Below are 21,517 nucleotides of genomic sequence, written 5' to 3'. Positions count from 1 at the left end.
CTAACCCTTGTCCACTCATATTATTCTCTATACGGATGCTATACTAACCCTACCACTCTAGCAACCAATTAAGAGTGGCGATAGGTTTTTTGTTAACTTTCTAAAGTGACGCAAGTAGCGCCTCATACTAAAGTAAAAAGGGCCTGCGAGCCCCACGATTGTGTGTGTGTCAGGTCAGATCCTTGACCCATCCCTGCCGTTTGTGTTTAATAAACAGCAGAGTCACCTTGCTTCTTGTGTGTGTCTCATACTCTATCTCTTTTGGGATATATGGGAGGAGTTGGGGCCTCCCTGCCCGGAGGTCTGCGGACGGCCAGTCGACCCCGGCAGAATTTCCCCCCGACAAGTTGGAGGCACTGCTGAGATCTGTTTAAGATCGGCATTTTTATTTTTTACTTTTTTCAGGCACTCCAGTTGCGAGGAGGCCCGGCGGCGCGGCCCCCTCTGCCGTCGCCCCCTTCTGAGGACTACAGGACCATCGCGGAACTGCGAGAAGACCGGACAGCGCAATCCGGATATTGGCCCTCGGGAGCCGGTTGAGAAGTATCCCGCCCGCGGTTGGCGAGTGTCCAGACGTGGTCCAAACGAGGGGAGGTGACGAGCCGCTCGGAGGGGTGCGCGCAGTCGAGCGGCCCCGCATCAAGAGAACTTGGTGAGCATGCCACGCACAACAAACAATGTGAAATCGTGAGGGAGGGGGGAGGAATTAAATACGGGAGGTGGGAGGTGTTGCACAGGTGAACGGCGAAGGTTTGACAATTTAGTGTTAGAAATAGAATGAATGGTAGTTGAACAAGCGCGAGAGCAGTTGGCTACGTAACGCGAGAGAAGGGGGCGGAGCACGAAAACAACACGTGCGGCCACTCGTAGACACTGATTGACCTAGGTTGCGACTACGTGTAAGGGTGTGTGTGTGTGTGTGGTTTCCTACGATTTGGCATTTATTGATCAATGAGTAGATGAGGATCCCTATTGTTCGAGCAAGACACTCGATAGGTAGATGACGTTTCCCTGTAGGCGGTAGCTAGTTAGTTGCCCAATACGGAAGATAATTGGCTGGTTAAGCCCTCCTGTCGAGGGGCGTATCACACGCGAGGCGACGCAGCGTGCGCAGTCCGATTATATTATTGATTTGATTACCTTGTTCCAGGAATGACATGAAGACAGCTGTGGGGTTAACGGGGGTAGATTGCAGGTGTATTTTGGATTTAAAGAATATATGAAGAACTTACCAGTAGCTCTAAGAGGAGTAAGGTTTTAATAGGTTTTAATAGGATATCGCAAGCACGAGGCATCTTCGTTTTGAGAGTGGTGGGGAAGAGAACTGTGGTAAGGGAGTGGAAACGGAGATTAACGGTAAACGAGTTGATCGAGGAAAGGCGAAACGGGGAACGTGGCTGCGCACGGAGAACGCCGGCCACGGCAAGTGTAGGAGGGGGAGGAGCACGTGAAAGCAGGACGACTGTATAAGAATGTAATAAGGGGTACGCAGCCGCAGGGGGCTACGTACGCCTCGGCCGCAGGGGGCCGTAAGGGTGTTGTATAAAGGAAGAAAGGCAGAGGAAAATATACAAATGTAACATACTATATTTTTATAATTTTCCTTAAGCGGACTATCGTAAATCCCCAAACTTACGGGGCCAGGTAACGATATAAGGCTTTTTATTGTAAACTATTAGTGGGATAAACTGATACCAGATTAGGGAAGGGTAGCAAGTGGAGCGCTACTATGTCATACGGAACAGGATCGGGAGGGTGGGGGAACACCCTCACCATACCACTACAATACATATGCACAACACTGCCACCCCATAGGGAGAAACTGATTAAGTATAGCATAGAATGGACCCAGGGGACGGATAACAAAATGCTAACACCGTGGCCGCCTAACGGTAGGTTCGATCCATATGCCCAACATTCACTATTAAATCATCTGCACAATACATATAAAAGGAAGAAGTTGGCAAACCACGTGGAGGTGTTTAACTTATGGAGGATGTTCCAGGGGTCCCGACCAGGACCAAATGGAATATTCACTATGGGGGAAATACAAGAAGAAACAGAGATTAAGGAGGAAGGAGAGAATGGAAAAGAGGGGAATGAGGACCCAAAGAACACGGGAAACAGAGGTGAGGGAGGAGAAAAGAATAATAAAGCAGATGAAATAAAAAAGCAACCGAGCAATGATATACCCCTAGTAACGGGAGTAAAAACGGAGGGAGGGGGGTTGTACCCTTTAAGAGAATTGGGAGAAATAGAAAGAGGACAGTTAAGGGCGGCTGAGGGATACTCGAACCCGGCATACAGCCCTCCACCATATGTGGCTCATAGGAAAATGCCAGCAGGGGAGGGGAGGACTGGAGAAGACCAGACTGTGGAAATAGGAAATGATGAATGGGTAGCTGCACAGATATTATTAAAATTACGAGGTTCATTAACAGGAGAAGAGAAGGAGGTAGTAAAGAAAACAGACGAGGATAATGCCAGGGAGAGTGAATTGAGGGGGGAAGAGCTGTTAAGACAAAAAGAAGAGATTTTGGAGGAACGATTAGCAAAATTAAGGGATGAACAGAATGAATTGATCAAGCAGCTTGAGAGGGAGGAGAGAGAGAGAGCGAGGAAAAGGAAAGAAGGTAAGAACGAATTGGAAAAAATAAGGGAACGAACTGAGGAGCAAAGGAGAGAAGCTGACAGGGTAAAAGCAGCAGCAGAAAGGGTATCAAGAGTAGTACTGCGGGAAAAGAAAAGGGAAGAAGAAGAAAAAGAAAAAGAAATGGCAATATGGAGGAGGAGGTTACTATCAGAATCAACTAAGAAATACGAAGAAGGGAGGGTGATGGAGAGTATAGTAGAAAAAGAAAGGGCGAAATGGGAAAGGAAGAAAGAGGATGAAAGAATATTAGAACAGATGAGAAGTGAAGTGATGGAGGAATTGAAAAGGAAAAGGGAGGAAAATAGTAAGGAGATGGAGGAAAGGTATGATGGAGAAAGAGGAGATAGGTGAAGGGAGAGTGGAGCATGGGGGGATGTATATGATGACACAGAAGTAGCAACAACATCAGCACAAAGGGGAGCGGTTGATAAAGGAGAAAGAAGAGAACTGGACCTAATAGATTTACAAACAGTAATGATCAAGGGGAAAAAGACCGAGTGGGGGGTGGCGTTTATGACTAGCTTTTGTAGTGAGGAAGAGGGAGCGGAACATGAAGGAAGAAACAGTGAAAGGGAAAGCTCAGATAAACTATACATCACCCGGACCAACATAGACTCACCATGGATCAGTAGGAGAAAGGATGAGGTGGAGAGAAGTGAGGAGGGAAAGCAAGGAATAGAGGAAAGACAGGCACATGAGGCCGCAACATCCCATCCCCATCACGCCCTCCCCTATCGCACCCTACATGCTCAACCACCCCACGTTCGTTACGCAGAATAAAACTAGCGCCCTTCACCGACGAACTGACACCCTATACATGGCGGCTTAGAGACCTCCCTAGTCGCAGGCAGGAAAGAGGTATACACATGCCCACATTAAATACAGAGAAAGATGGAAGAAGGGGAAAAGATGGAGAAGAAAGAGGTATGAGCAGGGGAAATACAAACGAAAGTGAAAATATGGAAGAAAGGGAAGAGGAGGAAGGGTGTGAGGACTCAATATTATGGAACACAAAGGGTGAAACGAGACATAATTTAATGCCACTTTTGGAGAGAGGTGGGGTTAGACCACAGTATGTTCCTTGGAAGCATACCGATAAAGAAAATATAAAATGTAGGCTCCCATCATTAAGTGGAGGTGCGGGTAAATGGATATATGAAATGGAAAAACACACCGCAGGACAGAAGCTGGCAGTAGGAGATGTAAAGGGCCTTTTTATATCAATATTAGGGGATAGAGCGGATGACATCTGGAAGAGAGCGGGATTTCATGGGGTAAACTGCAAACTGCAGACATGCACTATGGCAGGCACTGAGGGTACAGTACCCAGACACATCAGATATAGGAGCAATTACATCCCGCAAGATGCATGAGAACGAAGATCCTGTTGATTATATCCAGGAAATCCAAGAGAAGTGGCGCATGGAAACTAGAGAACAATGGGATAAAACACCAGCAATATTTTACCATATACTGGTACAAGGGCTCCCAGAAGGAGTTCAGAAACAACTAAAGAAAGTAGTGGGAATGGAAGCAAAACCATGGCCCGAAATACAACTGACTATAGTGCATCATTGTAGGACATGGCAAGGAAAAATTAAACAAAAGGAAGAGGACAGGAAAACGGAAGAGGCTAAATTAGTACAGAAAAAGCTTACTAAATACACAATGGAAGGGGCACTAATAACTACACCTACAACAATGACCCAAAGCCCCACACAAGTAGTGGCTGCACAAGATTCCTCCCAAATACCACCTTCACAGACTACAACACAACAGGTGCAGCCACTCCAACCATACATGTCCAACATGGGAGGAGGATACCCAATGCCAGGAGCTGGGTATTATAATTATAACAGGGGGAGAGGAGGAATTATGAGAGGGAGAGGGTACGGATATGGCACCCAACCGCAGGTGGGAGGACTTAGATATTCGTACCCCACAGGGCAACCAGTATACCAGGACAACACAGGGAGCTTTCCATGGCACAATAGGGAACCACCGGTGTGTTGGAGCTGTGGACTATTGGGGCACATGTCACGCACGTGTAGAGTTAGACCAGGAACACCATCATGGAGTGATCAGGGACAACCAAGGCCCTCACAGGTACAGCAGGGCATACCACAACAGCAAATGTTGCAACAAGGAAATGAACAACAACAACAATTAACACAACAACAGCCCCAAACACTGCCACAACAACAGGTAGCGATGACACAACAACCCCAAATACCACAAACACAACTGGGTAGGGTGACGGTTTTGGGACACAACCCTTATACCGGAAATGGCCAGTCGTTGTACCCCCAATAGGACAGCCCACAGACGGCCTTGGTGTGTCCCATCCTGTCAGTAACACCTAATAGTGCGGTGGAACCACGCATAGAGGTAACGATAGGTGACAAAAAATTATCATTCCTTGTTGACACCGGGGCGACCCGGTCTTGCATAAAGGAAGGTAAATTTAAGATGTCAGGCGAGACCATGAACACCCAAGGATTCTCTGAGGCTAGAGGGTTGGTTCCCTTTACTGATAACATTCCCTTATCTATTGGAGATTACGATCTGTCAGTTCCACTTTTATATTATAGTGCCTCACCAGTAAATATACTGGGAAGAGATATTATGAACAGGTTGAATATGACGATCTCCTTTACTGAGGACGGCATAATTTGCTCTACTCCGGGGATTAACATGCTCACGGCACGACAGATTATGCAAGCATACTGTGGACAGACAGCGATTAGGGCGGAGCCAGTAGATGGTGAACTGTTCCAGTATGGAACGGACATGGCAATTGCATGGATGCCAGGGATAGAAGGGAAAATATGGAGAAGGCCAGCAGCCTATCTGTTCAGACCAGAAACACCTGTTAATGAACCAGAAGGGAAGGTGGTTTCAATGGATATTGAGAGCATTATTGCAACAGCTGATTATATTGCTGTACATGCCCAAGACAGAGAAGGAAGAGCATGGAGGGCAGTGATAGCATTAGCAGAAGGATGTAGGCTCACCCAGGTGTCAGATGAGGAGCTGTTTTCAGATGAAAAGGAGGAAGGTGAAATGGTGTTTATGATGAGTGTGGAAATATCGCTAAGAGTGGCCTACAAACAAGTAGCACAGAAAATTGCAATGGCACTTGAGGCACCCGCATGTACCCGGGTCCCTTTCTTTAAGGACGATATGTCAAAAGTACCCAAATCATTGTGGACTACTGGCCCCTATGACGTGGGCTGCATAAAAAGTATAGGGGGAGTAAAAATAAAATTGAAAAAAGGTGCAATACTCCCCAGAGTAAAACAGTACCCACTATCAAAAGAGGCAGATGAGGGCATATATGAAACCATAACGGCCCTTATAAATAATGGTATATTGGTCCCCTCAGAATCACCATGTAATACGGCTGTGTACCCAGTGCGCAAGGCTAAAGGGGGGTCTTGGCGCTTTATACAGGACCTCAGGCCCTTGAACAACATAGTAGAAGCGGAATATCCCGTAGCTGCAAACCCGGCCACAATCTTGTGTGGCATTCCAGCAGAAGCATCACGATTTACAGTGATTGACCTTAAAAATGCTTTTTTCTCAATACCATTACACCCAGACTCACAAGATCTGGTGAGCTTCACTTACAGAAACACTAAGTGGAAGCACACCAGATTGCCTCAAGGGTATTGTGAATCACCTTCAATTTTCAATAGAGTGGTACAGATGGATTTGGGTAACATTGAAGTAGAAAGCACAGTGTTGCAGTATGTGGATGACATAATAATTTGCAGTAAAAACGAAAAAACATGCAGAGAGGACTCCTTAAAGATGTTGACAATATTGGCTGACAAAGGTTACAAGGTAGACATGGAAAAGATACAGTACTGTCAAGAACAGGTACTTTACATTGGTCAGCTTATATCGCAACATGGAAGAAAGATCGCACCACAAAGAGCACAAGCTATTTCAACCACTCCAATGCCACAAACTGTAAGGGAACTGCAGCAGTTCCTGGGGCTCTGCAACTACTGTAGAGCTTGGGTATTTGATTACAGTTCATACATAGGACCCCTGCTTGAGGCGTTACGGGAAGCTAATAAAGGGGAGAAAAAACTGGGGTGGACGATGGAAATGAAAGAAGCTTTTGATGAATTAAAAGATGCGACATCAACTGCTCCGGTACTGGCATCCCCAGACTATGAGCGGCAATTTTTTATATTTTCACATTGCGACTCAGCAGTAATGAAAGCAGTGTTGGCTCAAAAAACAAGCATGGGCTACAAACCAGTAGCATTTTACAGTGGCCACTTAGATCCTGTAATGTTAGGCCACTTCCCCTGCGAACAAGGTCTCGCCGCAGCTGCTTTTGCGGTGGAAAAAGCATCAGCAATCACCATGGGGTGCCCGACTACACTATTTGTGGAACATGCACTTTTTGCGATATTAAATAAACCTAAATCCACCCTAACCACGCAAAGAGCATCAGGTTATGAGATCATTCTATCCAGAGCCGAACTATCAATTGTTAGATGCAGCACGGTCAACCCTGCAAGGTTCCTAGCAGAAGTAATTGAGGAGGGAGATTATGCCCATGACTGTACACAAATAACTGAAATGTACTCATGTACTAGAAAAGTTGAGGAAAACGCACTAGAGGGGGGTGAGCTCTTATTTATTGATGGGTCATCAACTATCGATCAGAGGGATGGTGTGAGGACAACTGGGGCTGCGGTGGTAAAAATGATGGAGGTACCGGTGTGTGTGGCAATGAAATGTGTACAATTACCACAGCATTACTCCGCTCAAGCAGCTGAACTGGTCGCACTGATCTTGGCGTTGAAGGAAAGCTTTGACAAACGGGTGACCATATATTCCGACAGCGCATATGTTACATCCACTGTCCACTCAGGGCTGTCGAAATGGAGAAGAAGAGGGTTTAGGAGAGCTGATGGCACTCCAGTGCAACATGCCCTCTTATTGGCTGAACTAATTGAAGTAATTAATGACCCCCAAGAATTAGCTTTAGTGAAATGCACCGCACACACCAATGGTGAGGACCACGTCTCGAAGGGAAACGCAGCAGCGGACACACATGCGAAGTATGCTGCATACTTTGGTGAAATATGGAACTCCCCAGAGTCACAGAGAGGGAGGGGAATGGCTAAGGAGATGTTGATAAGAGAAGGGTACACCCATCTCCCAGCCACACAGATTATGGAGTTACAAGCGGCTGCACCAATGGCCGAAAAAGAAATATGGGTAAAAAGAGGATGTACAATGTCACCAACCGACGCACTATGGTGCCAGGGTGGCACTGGAAAGGTTGTAATACCATTGGCACTTTTGAACACCGCCCTGAACCAACTACATCATCCAGCCCACACAGGCAAGGAAGTAATTGCAGCACGAATTAGGGAAGACTGGTTCTGCCCTGAGTTAAATTCGCATGTGTCAAATTTTATCAGTAATTGTCTCACATGTCAACAGTTTACGGCCGGCCACACTCTAAAGGTGATAAGAGGTACTATACCCCAGCCAGAGGGACCTTTCCGGCATCTCCATATTGACTATGTTGATATGATCAATATATGTCAAGGAAATAGGTATATGATTGTAGTAGTATGCCCATTTTCTAGGTGGATTGAGGCAGGGCCCTGTTCACACCCAGATGCATTTAGAGCAGCTAAATTCCTAGTGAGGGAGGTCTTCCCCAGGTGGGGAGTGTGCGAGGCGTTAAGGTCAGACAATGGCCCACATTTCGCAAACGAGATGTTTCAGCACATTACATCACTGCTGAACATTAAACATAAATTTGCATGTGCATACCACCCACAGGCCAACGGTGTATGTGAACGCCTGAATGGCCTATTAAAGGAGGCAATTGCAAAGATACAGCAAACAACAAAGAGGAGTTGGTTATATTGTCTTCCATTAGCCCTATTTGAGCTAAGGAATAGGCCAGGGTCCGACCACCACCTCCCTCCCCATGAGGTGGTTACCGGACGTCAAATGCGCCTTCCCCTAACGCCAACGTCAAGAGCATTTACCGACCACGAAAGCACAGCAAGGGTTCTTGGTGATGAAATGTACCAATATGTGTCTTCTTTGATTACTAGTGTAGTGTTTGTGTCTCAACAGCTCGAGCGCACACGGTGCGGGTCTAATAGAAGCCAACAAGAAGACGCGGATAAAGAACTGGAAAAGGAAGGACTGTGTAAGATTGCTAAAGGTGACCACGTACTACTTCGCAACTTCAATAGGAAGTGGAACAGCCCACGCTTTACTGGTCCCCATCTGGTAGAGGAGGTATCAACAAGAGCAGTAAAGCTACAGGACAAGCGTGCCTGGAACCACCTACACGACGTAAAGATCTACAAACTACAGACCCGCCCCAGCGCCACCGACAGGTCCATTGAGAGAACAGCAACAACATCGACAGCGGAGGAAGAAAGTTCTACCACAGCCAACGGCCCAAGTATTCCCATACCTTGTCACTCCCCAGACACCCCAGAGACAATAACTGAAGAAGAAAGGGGTGATCCCATACAGCCCACCCCATGATCACACGCTCAAAGAGTAAAAGCCACGTCCACCAGTTAAGCCCAAAAACCCCCTGCCCACCATCCACTGACCCCTGTCCCCATTACAGTAGTAACTGAACTGAAGGACATTGCCTTACACAAATACACATGTAAACACGTGAATGCTCTCTTTTCTTTTCTCTCGCACATGCAGGAGCCGCGTATTATTGTACTGCTAAGAAAGTAGATAACTAACAAATTCACTGCCCAGGAGTAGATGGTACCCTCAGACGATAATTACCCAGAAGAATTGTCACACCAATTTGTATATGAAATAAAAAGGCCAACGTACCTGAAAAGGAAAAGGGTACGTGTCTACTACACAGCGTTCCTTTTGGCCATAGAATACTCAATGCCCCACCTCCACCCATACTTGCCTGCCCTAAGAGATAGATCGCTTAGATTAGCGTGGGAACAGCTCTTCGCCTGGGCACTGAATAATTATTTGATAGGGAGAGCTTAAAAAACATCAACTAACATTTAATAACCAGCATATTGAGAATTTTCAGGCGGGCAACTCTAACGTCGCAAGTATACGCTGCCGGACTGCAGCAAGGTAAGAGCAAAATGCCGGTGAAATTAGCATATGTAATAAAAGTATGGCAGTACAGCTGTGCTATCAATATTATTGCTGTACCCAAACCTAACACACCCCCATCCCCAGCTGCAACAGGTGTTACGTCAGGTGATATTAGTAAAATTGCGCACAAGCAAAATAGAGTTCAACGCAGCACATACTCAGATAATAAAAGTATTGACAATTATATATAAGATTCAGCACACGTCTCAAGCAACATATGGTATCAACACATGACCCGCATTGGTAAACAGACAACAGAAGACAGCTGCTACGTTTGCTCATTAATACCATTCACCATGAGCGCTTCTCGAACCTTTGTTGCCACAGAAATAGACGAAAAAACAGCACGATGCATAATATACTTGGCACTGTTCCAAACGAAAGGAAGATTTCAAGGGACAGTGGTGCATATGACGTGGAAAACACGAGACTCATACCCATACGAAAACAACTTCCTCAAGACTTATTTGAGTTACCACAAGAGCAGTTTACATGCTGAAGCATTCAGATACATAACAAGTGGTCCTGCAAAAGGAGAAACAAAGAAAGTAACATTGCAGTATTTATCATGTGATTGGTACGCCACTGAAGTTCCTGGTAAACTAGGATGCTGGGAGAGGCCACTGGTGACTATAACGGGGAAAGTGTACTTGGACAACAAATGGGAGATAGGAGTGGTTGGCAGCAACATGGTAACAAAAGAAACTATTTCAACTATCGATGCACACAACCACAGATGTTGGACGACTTGGATCAAATACGTGCCTATGCTCACATGGATAGAAATGGATGAAGACCCGATAACAATACTGCCGCTGACTGCGCCTAAACTTTGCTACCAACATAAAGGAGAGGTGGACGTAGGATACAACACCAATTGTGGAAGCGTGATGGAGTTACCTGAGGGGGGAGCAGGAACAGCAGTGATAATGGACCATTACTGGGCCTGTGGAGAAAAGGCATATCACACACTGCCCCCTCTGTGGAATGGTGTATGCACGATGGTGCACGTCAATGTACCATCGCTAGTGGTACCCCAGAAGCATGTGAATGTGGCGAACTTTCCCAAAATGGATGAAGGGGACAAGAGAAATAAGAGATCTGCACCACCTCAGGAGGAGCCAGGGAACAGGACCAGTGGCAATGATACTGTCCTAAATAGACGGAAAAGACAAGGAGAACCTCTGACAGGAAATTACCTATGGGGAAGGTCGGAAACGGCACTCACTTCAATCCCGCCAGAACACAGACTATTCAGCAGAGCAGCAATGTTCTTCTCCTCAATAATCCATCCAGTACTACAGGCTTACGCAAACACAAAATGGCTCCAGATAACTAGATGGGAACTTATGATGACCATCAGTTCTACAGTAAACGGATTCAACGCGATAAAAGAGGAGCTGCGAGCAATAAGGATGGTAGCACTGCAGAACAGATATGTATTGGACCTCCTCACTGCCATGGAAGGAGGAGTTTGCGCAAAGATAGGACAATCATGCTGCACATTCATTCCTGCCAACGATGCTGACAACGGTACACTGACAGAAGCAGTTTTACAATTGGCCCAGTTGCACTCCAAAATGGTGGATGAAAGTAAAGGTGTGAAAAAGGATGAGAGCTGGTTTTCGCTATTATGGTCATGGATGCCATCTTGGCTGTCAGATGGACTGAAAATTATAGTTGGTTGTATTATTTTGGCTGGAGCTACACTGATCATAATAAGATTTTGGAAAGCCCGGAAGGCACGCACCACTGACGAGTTGCTTGAAATGGTCGGTATGCACCCACTGCTGCCAGCAGATGACGGCCAACACACAGGCATAATCATACAAGAGAGAGAGAAATTGCGCAACCAGATCATCACCAACCACCTGGACCCACCATCGGTGAAGGTCGAGAACCCAAGAAACCCTAGGAGTTAGATAGGGAAATGGGTATACTGTACTCCTGGAGGAACCTGTGAATATATGTATTGGTCATTTGAAGATCATGTTAACCATTATGGACATTTAGGAGGAATAACTAAAATATGGAGAGTAAATGGAGATAATGAAAAGGATATGTTTGTGGTCGACAAGTCGACCAGAGGGGGGACTGAAGTGGGAGAATGGAAAAACAGGTTCCCATCTTCCCCCTCTCGCGCCTGGTCTAAAGGTTCACGGCCCAAGCACCCGCCACGAGAAGAGTTTGCCCATCTACCAGACGACCAGATACCCTGGTACAGGAACATAAGGATGTGTCCATCTGCCTGCCCAGCAGCCCGCCCTGCCCATGCCGATGCCTGCGGCATGGATCCAATAGACTAAAACCTATACATCGTTAGAGATGCCATGACGACCTAGCCAACGGATAGCACACCTGTGCCAATATACACACTGGACACTCCCGCACCAATCTACACGAAGAATATACTCAGTGCTATGACGTAGGCAACAGACATACTCACGGACGTGCATCTTTATTATTTTCCACATAGGCTCTCAAAATACAGAAACGCAAGACGCACCATGAACTCATCTAAAGAGCTTGCTTACGCTTCTTCTAAACCTAGGTGCCATAATGAGAATTATAACGAAGACACGATACTGGTCATAAGACAATATGAGACTATAACCTAAAGCGCCTGTGCACCAAACGGTTCCACCTATACACCAGGCCTAAGTAGGCCGCAAGCAAGAGCTCCCGTGGACGTTAACAGAACAAGAGTCAGGTTGCTGATCCTGCAGAATGAGCCTAGCGAAAGCAGACAGCCAAGGTCGTAATGTTGCAAACCCACATTCCAAAAGCAGACCATCAAGGGCACGATGTTGCAACCTCGCACGCCGTGCACCAACATTAAAGTCGCACCTGCAAATTAAACCAGGCACACAGTGGAAAAACAATATTAATTGTGCAGAATTCTGCCTCAAACACGGTCCCACCTCACTTGACCAAGCCGAACCTGACAAGATGCCAAGCCCAGGAGGAAGGAGGCGTCTGGATCCCTCGTTACAAGACAGGCAGATACACTTGAAAGGATCAATGGACATCTGCGACAGTGGGAGTAGTCGGCCTTCCAGCTCATGAATAAGTCTTCACATTGTCTGCATGTACCCATAGTGAAACATTGTTGCAAATTGCAGGTACACCGAGAGCTGGGAACAGCGATGGTCCCAGGCTGGGAAGCTCACGGGCGCACCAATCAGAACATGGGGCTCTTATCACTGACGCCATTAACATTAACCAATCATTAGGAGTCTTCATGTAACAATTCTCATGTATCTAATTGTAGGGACAACCCAGATATATCACCTGACTAACCCTTGTCCACTCATATTATTCTCTATACGTATGCTATACTAACCCTACCACTCGAGCAACCAATTAAGAGTGGCGATAGGTTTTTTGTTAACTTTCTAAAGTGACGCAAGTAGCGCGTCATACTACAGTAAAAAGGGCCTGCGAGCCCCACGATTGTGTGTGTGTCAGGTCAGACGCGTATGATCCTTGACCCATCCCTGCCGTTTGTGTTTAATAAACAGCAGAGTCACCTTGCTTCTTGTGTGTGTCTCATACTCTATCTCTTTTGGGATATACGGGAGGAGTTGGGGCCTCCCTGCCCGGAGGTCTGCGGACGGCCCAGCCGACCCCGGCAGAATTTCCCCCCGATACAGGACATCCTGTCCTCACTCTCCTCCTATCACCTCCCTCCCTCTCTTTCCAGCTCTTCCTCTGGCCCTACTGCAGCCACCCCTCCTCCCTCCTTCTCTGCCTTTCCCCTTTTTGCTGCTGACGAGGTTTCCAGACAAGTCCGATCTATGAAAGTCTCGTCTAAACAGGTTCACCCCTGTTCCTCCAAAACTATCAAGGACCACATCGACTCCCTGGCTCCTGCCCTGGCTGACTTTTGCAACCACTCCTTCGCCTCTGGAGTCTTCCCATCCCCCCTCAAGCACTCCCTTGTGCACCCTCTTCCGATCCCTCCTGCCCGGCTAACTATCGCCCAATCTCCATCACTCCCTTCCTTGGCAAGCTCCTGGAGAAACTGGCCATCTCCCAGCTTAACCTCTATGCTGAATCTGTTGGTAGTCTTCATGACCATCAATCTGGCTTCAGAGCAGCCAGAAGCACGGAAACTGCTCTCCTGAACATCCGTGAGGACCTGCTCTTGAACCTCGACTCCAACACTCTGTGTGTTCTCATTCTGCTTGATCTCTCTTCTGCCTTTGACACTGTCAACCATGCCATCCTGCTCAACCGTCTCCGTGATAACCTGGGTATCACTGGTCAGGCTCTGGCGTGGCTGACCTCTTTCCTTTCCAATCGACCCTCCCAGGTCCAACTGGGGTCCTTCCTCTCTGACATCTTTTTTTCCACCTGTGGTGTCCCCCAGGGATCTAATCTCTCTCCCTGGCTGTTCAACCAGTATCTGGCACTCCTTGCCCACCGCATCGCCGCTCTCTGCCCCAACTTTCAGTGCTATGCGGACGATACCCAGCTCATTTTCAGGCTACCCTTGGCCTCCTCCTCTCCTTCCCTCATCTCTGACTGTCTGTCTGCTATCCAGGAATGGTGTGCCGCCAATGACCTCTGCCTTAATGCCAGTAAGACTGAGATCCTACTCATCGGCACACCCACTCCCTCCTTCCCTGCAGCTCTCTGGCCAGCCTCTCTTGGGCCTCTTCCTGCTCCTACCTGCAAGGCAAAAAACCTCGGGGTCATCTTCAACTCCACACTCTCCTTCTCTCCTCATATATCTGACGTCTCTAAGAAGTCACACTACCAGCTGCACCTCCTCAGAGGTATTCTTCTCTTCCTCTCCTTCCCCCAGAAGCTCACTGTCTCACGAGCCCTGGTTCTCTCGAAGCTGGACTACTGTAACAGCCTCTATCTTAATCTGCCTGCTTCCACTCTCCACCCTCTGCAACTCATCCAGAACAGAACTGCGAGACTTGTCCTTGGCCTCAAGGCCAGGGACCGTATCTCTCCAGTATTTCAATCTCTACACTGGCTCCCAGTGGCTGCGAGGATTAAGTTCAAAATCTCTGCATTGTCCACAAGGCCTTCTGGGGCCTGGGGCCTAAATACCTTCAACTCTCTCTTCCTAAATATCTTCCTTCCCGAGCCCTTCGCTCATCCGTCTCCAACTCCCTCAGGGTTAGCCGCTTCTCGAAGCAACGAGCTGGGGGTAGATCTCTCTACGCGATAGGGGCCTCCCTCTGGAACAGCCTTCCTGGCTCCCTGAAACTTGAGGAGAACCATCTCCGGTTCCGGAAGCACCTCAAACCCTTCCTCTTTGCCTCTTCTTTCTCTCTCCCTCTCCCCTGCTAAATCCTTCACTGAAACTGCACTGAATCTGCAACTGGGCCACTCTCAACGACCTCAGTCCTGGGCCCAGCCACTCTCCACTTGCACTGTCTCCCTGGCAACCTCTGCACTGCAGTCTGTCTCTGTATCCCTACACCCCTTCCCAGCACTTGTCTGCACTTACTTTGCACTTGCCACCAGCTGGCCCTATTTATTTATTTTATTCTACTTACTTGTACTGCACTTCCCCCCTCCCCTTTCCCCTTGCACTTTTCCGTCCCCCTACCCCTGCACTTGCACGATCTGAATGACACCTGGCCTAGTAGGATCGATGTCTGTCTTCCCCTTGTTTCCCCCCTCCCTGCCTCGTCGCGCCTTGTAACACTTGTGTATAGGCGCGTTACAAATGCCATATCATATCATATCATATCATATATCAAGCTTATAAGATCAGCCAAACCCTTCCTATCCACCCAGAGCTGCATTACTCTAGCCAGAGCCCTTGTACTATCTAAACTGGATTATATGTAGGTGCCAATAAACAGGTTATCAATAAAATCTAGATCCTACAAAATAATGCTCTCAGAGCAGCGCTTAGCTTCCCTAAGAGAGAACACATCTCCACCATTAGGAAAACCCACAATTGGCTCACCACCACCGACAAAATCCTCCTCAAAGTAGCCTCCTTAACTCACAAATGCCTCAACAATGCAGCCCCCCGTTACCTAGCCGACAGAATAACTAGATACACTGCCAATAGACCCACTAGGAAAAGCAATGCCAACCTGCTCTCCGTTCCTAGATTCAAGCGAACGAAAATGGGCGGCAATAGCTTCCAGGTGAAAGCAGCCAAACATTGGAATTCCTTACTACCCTCCTTAAGAACACCGCAAACCTACACCACTTTAGAAGTAATTACATACAGTGGTTAAAGAACAAAGACCAATAACTGACATCTCTGTTGCAAATGTTGTAAATATGTATAAATTGTAATTGTATTTCACTGCTTCCTTCGCAACTGTATTAACCTATGTACACTTTGTAAATTAATGTACAGCACAGTAACTAAGCTGAGACTATCCTTGTTCCGCCTGCGCCGTCATACCCTGGGTCTGGTGCGCTGTACAAATGAATAAACAAACAAACAATCTTTGCTGGTGTCATGTACACCCTATGAAGGAAATTTAAATTGATCATTTTAAACCTGGTATTCCTAGATACTTTTTTCATCTGTTACTATATGTAGAACCACTCCTGTTCCGACAATGAATGCCCCAGATCATTTTCCCATTGACTCTTGTCTGCAAGGGTTAGCGTGGGCTCACCAGTTAACAGGACATTATACATTTGCGATAATGCTCACCTCCCATCAACTATAGTGAGAAGTGCCTGCAGCAGTGCGGTTGGTCCAGGTTCATCTGGCATATCATTCCAAAGTTTAGTTAGTCTCCTGACCAATCTGGCCTAGTTCAAAATGGATCCCGATGACAAGCCATATATTATGGCCCATTGATTGAATGATAATAGGGAACTGTCTCCAAAGAAGTCTCCCAAAGATCTACAGCCAGCAGATTGCAAGGAGGAAAGACCCCTACCCCTGCATATCCCCAATATGACTTTATATGTTGACTTCATCAACAATAAACCACCCACAACCAGACCTTCACCAAGAATCTACCGCAATTCTATACACTGCCTTTGTTTCTAAAGACCCCCAAATAGCTAATCGGGCATTTACATCATGCTTTTTGAGGTAGTCCTCTCCATTTTGAGGGGCGACTGGATTGGGTGGGACGGGGGTTCAATGGGCAGGCTTATGGTCAGCAGACGCAGCGGCACTGGCACTACCTGCCCTCCTCCCGGCGCACAGCAACGATGCAATGTGTCACTCCGGAAGCGGCGAAGTGTGCAGGGGGTGGGCGGGTGCCGCTTCTGGTGCTTTGAGGAGGGGTAGGGATATGGCCAGGTGGCATGAAATGGCCATTTAAGAGGCAGCCGAGGGGGAGGACAGCATTGTCCCCTCAGTGAAACTACCACGTGCCGCTCCTCGCCTCCCCGGGAATCAGGATCCTCGTTGTGAAGGACTTCTTTTCATCATGGTTGCTGTTCCTCGGCCAACCCCACCGCATTTGCCTCGCTGTTCGGTTCCCAGAGCCTGCAACAAAAGAAAATCGTGCGTCTGGATCTCGGCTTTGGGGGTCCCGAACCGGTGAGTGCTTTGAAGGGGTGTGTTTGTGCCTGGTGGGGTGGCTGGGGACTACGACTGGGGGCAGAGAGATACGATGGGTCACGTAGGGGGATCAGGGTACCATTTTGTTCTCAGAGCAGGGGCATTTTGCCTTATTTTGAGCTTTGTGTATACATTCCTGGGAGGAATTTCTGTAGCGACATGAGCATGAGGGGGAGTGGCTCTGAGAATATTGTTATGTTGACCCTAATTTTGAACGAGAGGGACACTCGTATGCCACTGAGCCCCTTGAGCATTGGGTAATGTTGTGGTGCAGCAGTGAGTGGTGGGGTCATACAAGGACCATGGTCTCTCCTCTTACCGTTTGGTGTAACGACAAGACAGGCAATGGACGCTGCCCAAGTGGGTGCTCTATTGGCGCTCGCACAGTAGAGGGGGTGGAGAAGGTGAGGGCTCAATTGCAGAATCCTGGGGGTGAGCAGGGACCAGCAGCCTCTTCCGGTGGAAGTGTGCCGATAGTGGGCGAACCCGCCACCTCCTGGCCGAGGCGGAAGAGTGTGCCCCCCCCCCCCATCGGTATTGTTTTCTGTTTGAATTCGGTAAAGGACTTTTGACGTTGCATTTGAGTCGTTTGTTTGGAGTGCGTAATAAATGCGACCGGTTTTCAGCCGGAAGCGCCTATGGATATGTTTCTTGCCCGTCCTTTCTGCCCACCTGCTCAGCCCAATGCCGGAGTCCAGCCTCTAAGCGCAGGGCCTGGTATCGAACCAATGCAGCTCAGAACTGTTTTGCTTCCAAGACAAGCATGTGGCCCCTGAGCTACCTTTCCCGGCAAGAAGGTAATGAATAGATGCCCCTCGAACTACCACTTCAAGATATTCCAACCATACCTGCCACTGTGGCGCCAAATGTCTGCGCCCCTAAACCTACTTGCTTCCTCCATGCACATAAGCAAAACACCAGCATTCAACCATTTGGTGTCCCCTCACTAACCCCACCTACAGCTTGAAAAGGATTTCCTGGATGTTTGCTGCGCTCTGATGGCACTTCTCATATACAAGGCATACCGCTCACCTATATCATAATCCTAGGTGCTCCCCCACACCTCACATTCATTGCTCACAAGATCCAGAAGTTCCTTCAACCACCATTAGCCGGCCAAATAACGAGCACTAGAACAATCGCCATTGCCAATGAAAAGCAAGTTCTCATTTGCTCTTTCTTTGGAAGGATGTTGCCTCTCCATACACGCCATACAGCACTTTGTAGGACTGACAATACACAAACAAGTGCTTAACGAAGACCCTGAGTAAAATGATGGTGGGTGGGCGGATGGATGGTGGATGGGCGGATGGATGGTGGGTGGGCGGATGGATGGTGGATGGGTAGTTGAATGGGTCTGTAAATGGCCAGACGGATTACATGGTGACTGCAGGGTGGGTGTCATGATCTGGGAAGTGCCTCTCTGTAATGAGATCTGTGTTGAAGATGTGCCGGGGTCTTTGTTGGTGGTGCAGGGATGTTTCCCTGCAGATACGGTTGCAGGTTAACATGATGTTTGCTAAACGGCAAGACAGTGCAGGTTCCCTGGTAAGGAAGGCGTTTCTTCCCACTCATGGAGTTGCAGGCGGTCGCTTGGCAGAATGGAACATGGTATGAGGTGGGCATGGAAGTGCATTGGGCACGAGTCTTAACATGCCATGTCTGCGACAAAGTGTAGGATGAAGCAAGAAGGAAGGACAAAAATGCCCCATTTGGCAGCCATCGCAGGCATTTAAAAGAACTGAGTAGAACATATAGTGGGGTTCTCTGGATGGATGAATGAATGGATGCATCTATGGATTGGTGCAGTGGTGTTTGGGCGGATGGGTGAGTGGATAGGTGGCTGATTGTATAGTTGGGTGGATGGATGGATGGATGGATGGATGGATGGATGGATGGATGGATGGATGGATGGATGGATGGATGGATGGATGGATGGATGGATGGATGGATGGATGGATGGATGGATGGATGGATGGATGGATGGACTGACAAACAGACGAACAGACAGATGGATGGATCGATGGCTCGATAGATCTTTAAATGGATCCATGAATCTATCTCTAGCTGGATGGTTGGTTGCATTTATGGATGGGTGGAGAGGTGTTTGGGTTGATGTGTGAGTGGATGGATGGGTGAAGGAATAATTGGGCAGATGGACAGACGGACAGACAGATGGATGGATCAATGGCTCAATCGATCCCTGTATAGATCCATGAATGGATCTCTGGATGGGTGGAGGGGTTTATGGATGGATGGGTGAATGGGTGGATGGTGAAGGGATAGTTGGGCAGATAGATGGATGGACAGATGGATGGATGGATGGCTCCATCCATCTCTAGATGAATCCATGAATGGATCTGTGGCTGGATGCATAGATGCTTCTATGGATGGGTGGAGGAGCATTTGGGTGAAGGGATAGTTGGGCCAATAGGTGGATGGATGGATGGATGGATGGACAGACGGACAGACAGATGGATGGATCAATGGCTCAATTGATCCCTGTATAGATCCATGAATGGATCTCTGGATGGGTGGAGGGGTTTATGGATGGATGGGTGAATGGGTGGATGGTGAAGGGATAGTTGGGCAGATGGATGGATGGACAGATGGATGGATGGATGGCTCCATCCATCTCTAGATGAATCCATGAATGGATCTGTGGCTGGATGCATAGATGCTTCTATGGATGGGTGGAGGAGCATTTGGGTGAAGGGATAGTTGGGCCAATAGGTGGATGGATGGACGGACAGACAGACAGACAGACAGACAGACGGACGGACGGACGGACGGATTGAAGGCTCTATCGATCTCTGGATGGTTCCATGAATGGATCTCTGAATGGATGCATCTATAGTCAGGTGGAGGGGTGATCTGTGAATGGGTGAAGGTATAGTTGGGCGGATAGTTAGGTGGATGGATGGATGGATGGATGTATACACCAATGGATGAAGCTCTGGATGGATTCATGGATTCATCTATGTATGGGTGGAGGGCTGTTTGGGTGGATGAGTGAGCAGATGGATGGATGGATGGGTGGGTGAGGTATAATTGGGCAAACGGACGGATCGATCTCTAGATGGATCCATAAATGGGTCTCTGGATGGATGCATGGGTGCATCTATGGATGGCTGGGTGAGTAGATGGATGGGTGTAGGGATAGTTGGGTCGATGGATAGACGGGCGGATGGATGGATGGATCAATCTGTAGATGGATCCACAATTGGATCTCTGGATGGATGCATGGGTGCATCTATGGATGGGTGGAGGAATGGCTAGATGAGTGGAGGCATGGGTGAAGGAATAGTTGGGAGCATGGGTGCATGGATGCATGGAAGGCCTGATGGATGGATGATCGATCTCTAGATGGATCCACAAATGGATCTCTGGATGGATGCATGGGTGCATCTATGGATGGGTGGAGGAATGGCTGGATGAGTGGAGGCATGGGTGAAGGAATAGTTGGGTGCATGGATGCATGGAAGGGCTGATGGATGGATGGTCGATCTCTAGATGGATCCATAAAAGCATCTCTGGATGGATGCATGGGTGCATCTATGGATGGGTGGAGGAATGGCTGGATGAGTGGAGGCATGGGTGAAGGAATAGTTGGGTGCATGGATGCATGGAAGGGCTGATGGATGGATGATCGATCTCTAGATGGATCCATAAAAGGATCTATGGATGGATGTATGGATGCATCTATGGATGGGTGGAGGAATGGCTGGATGAGTGGAGGCATGGGTGAAGGAATAGTTGGGTGCATGGATGCATGGAAGGGCTGATGGATGGATGGTCGATCTCTAGATGGATCCATAAAAGCATCTCTGGATGGATGCATGGGTGCATCTATGGATGGGTGGGGGAATGGCTGGATGAGTGGAGGCATGGGTGAAGGAATAGTTGGGTGCATGGATGCATGGAAGGGCTGATGGATGGATGATCGATCTCTAGATGGATCCATAAAAGGATCTATGGATGGATGTATGGATGCATCTATGGATGGGTGGAGGAATGGCTGGATGAGTGGAGGCATGGGTGAAGGAATAGTTGGGCTCATGGATGGATGGACGGGTGCATGGATGGATGGGTAGATCTCTAGATGGATCCAAAAATGGAATGGACGGGTGGACAGGTGGATCCATCTCTGGATGGATCTCTGGATACATGCATCTGTGGGTGGGTGGAGGGAAGGCTGAGTG

This window comes from Ambystoma mexicanum, chromosome 6q (assembly GCF_040938575.1).
Source record: "Ambystoma mexicanum isolate Mex_15411 chromosome 6q, UKY_AmexF1_1, whole genome shotgun sequence".
Classification (NCBI taxonomy): domain Eukaryota; kingdom Metazoa; phylum Chordata; class Amphibia; order Caudata; family Ambystomatidae; genus Ambystoma; species Ambystoma mexicanum.
This window is presented reverse-complemented; position numbering follows the sequence as displayed.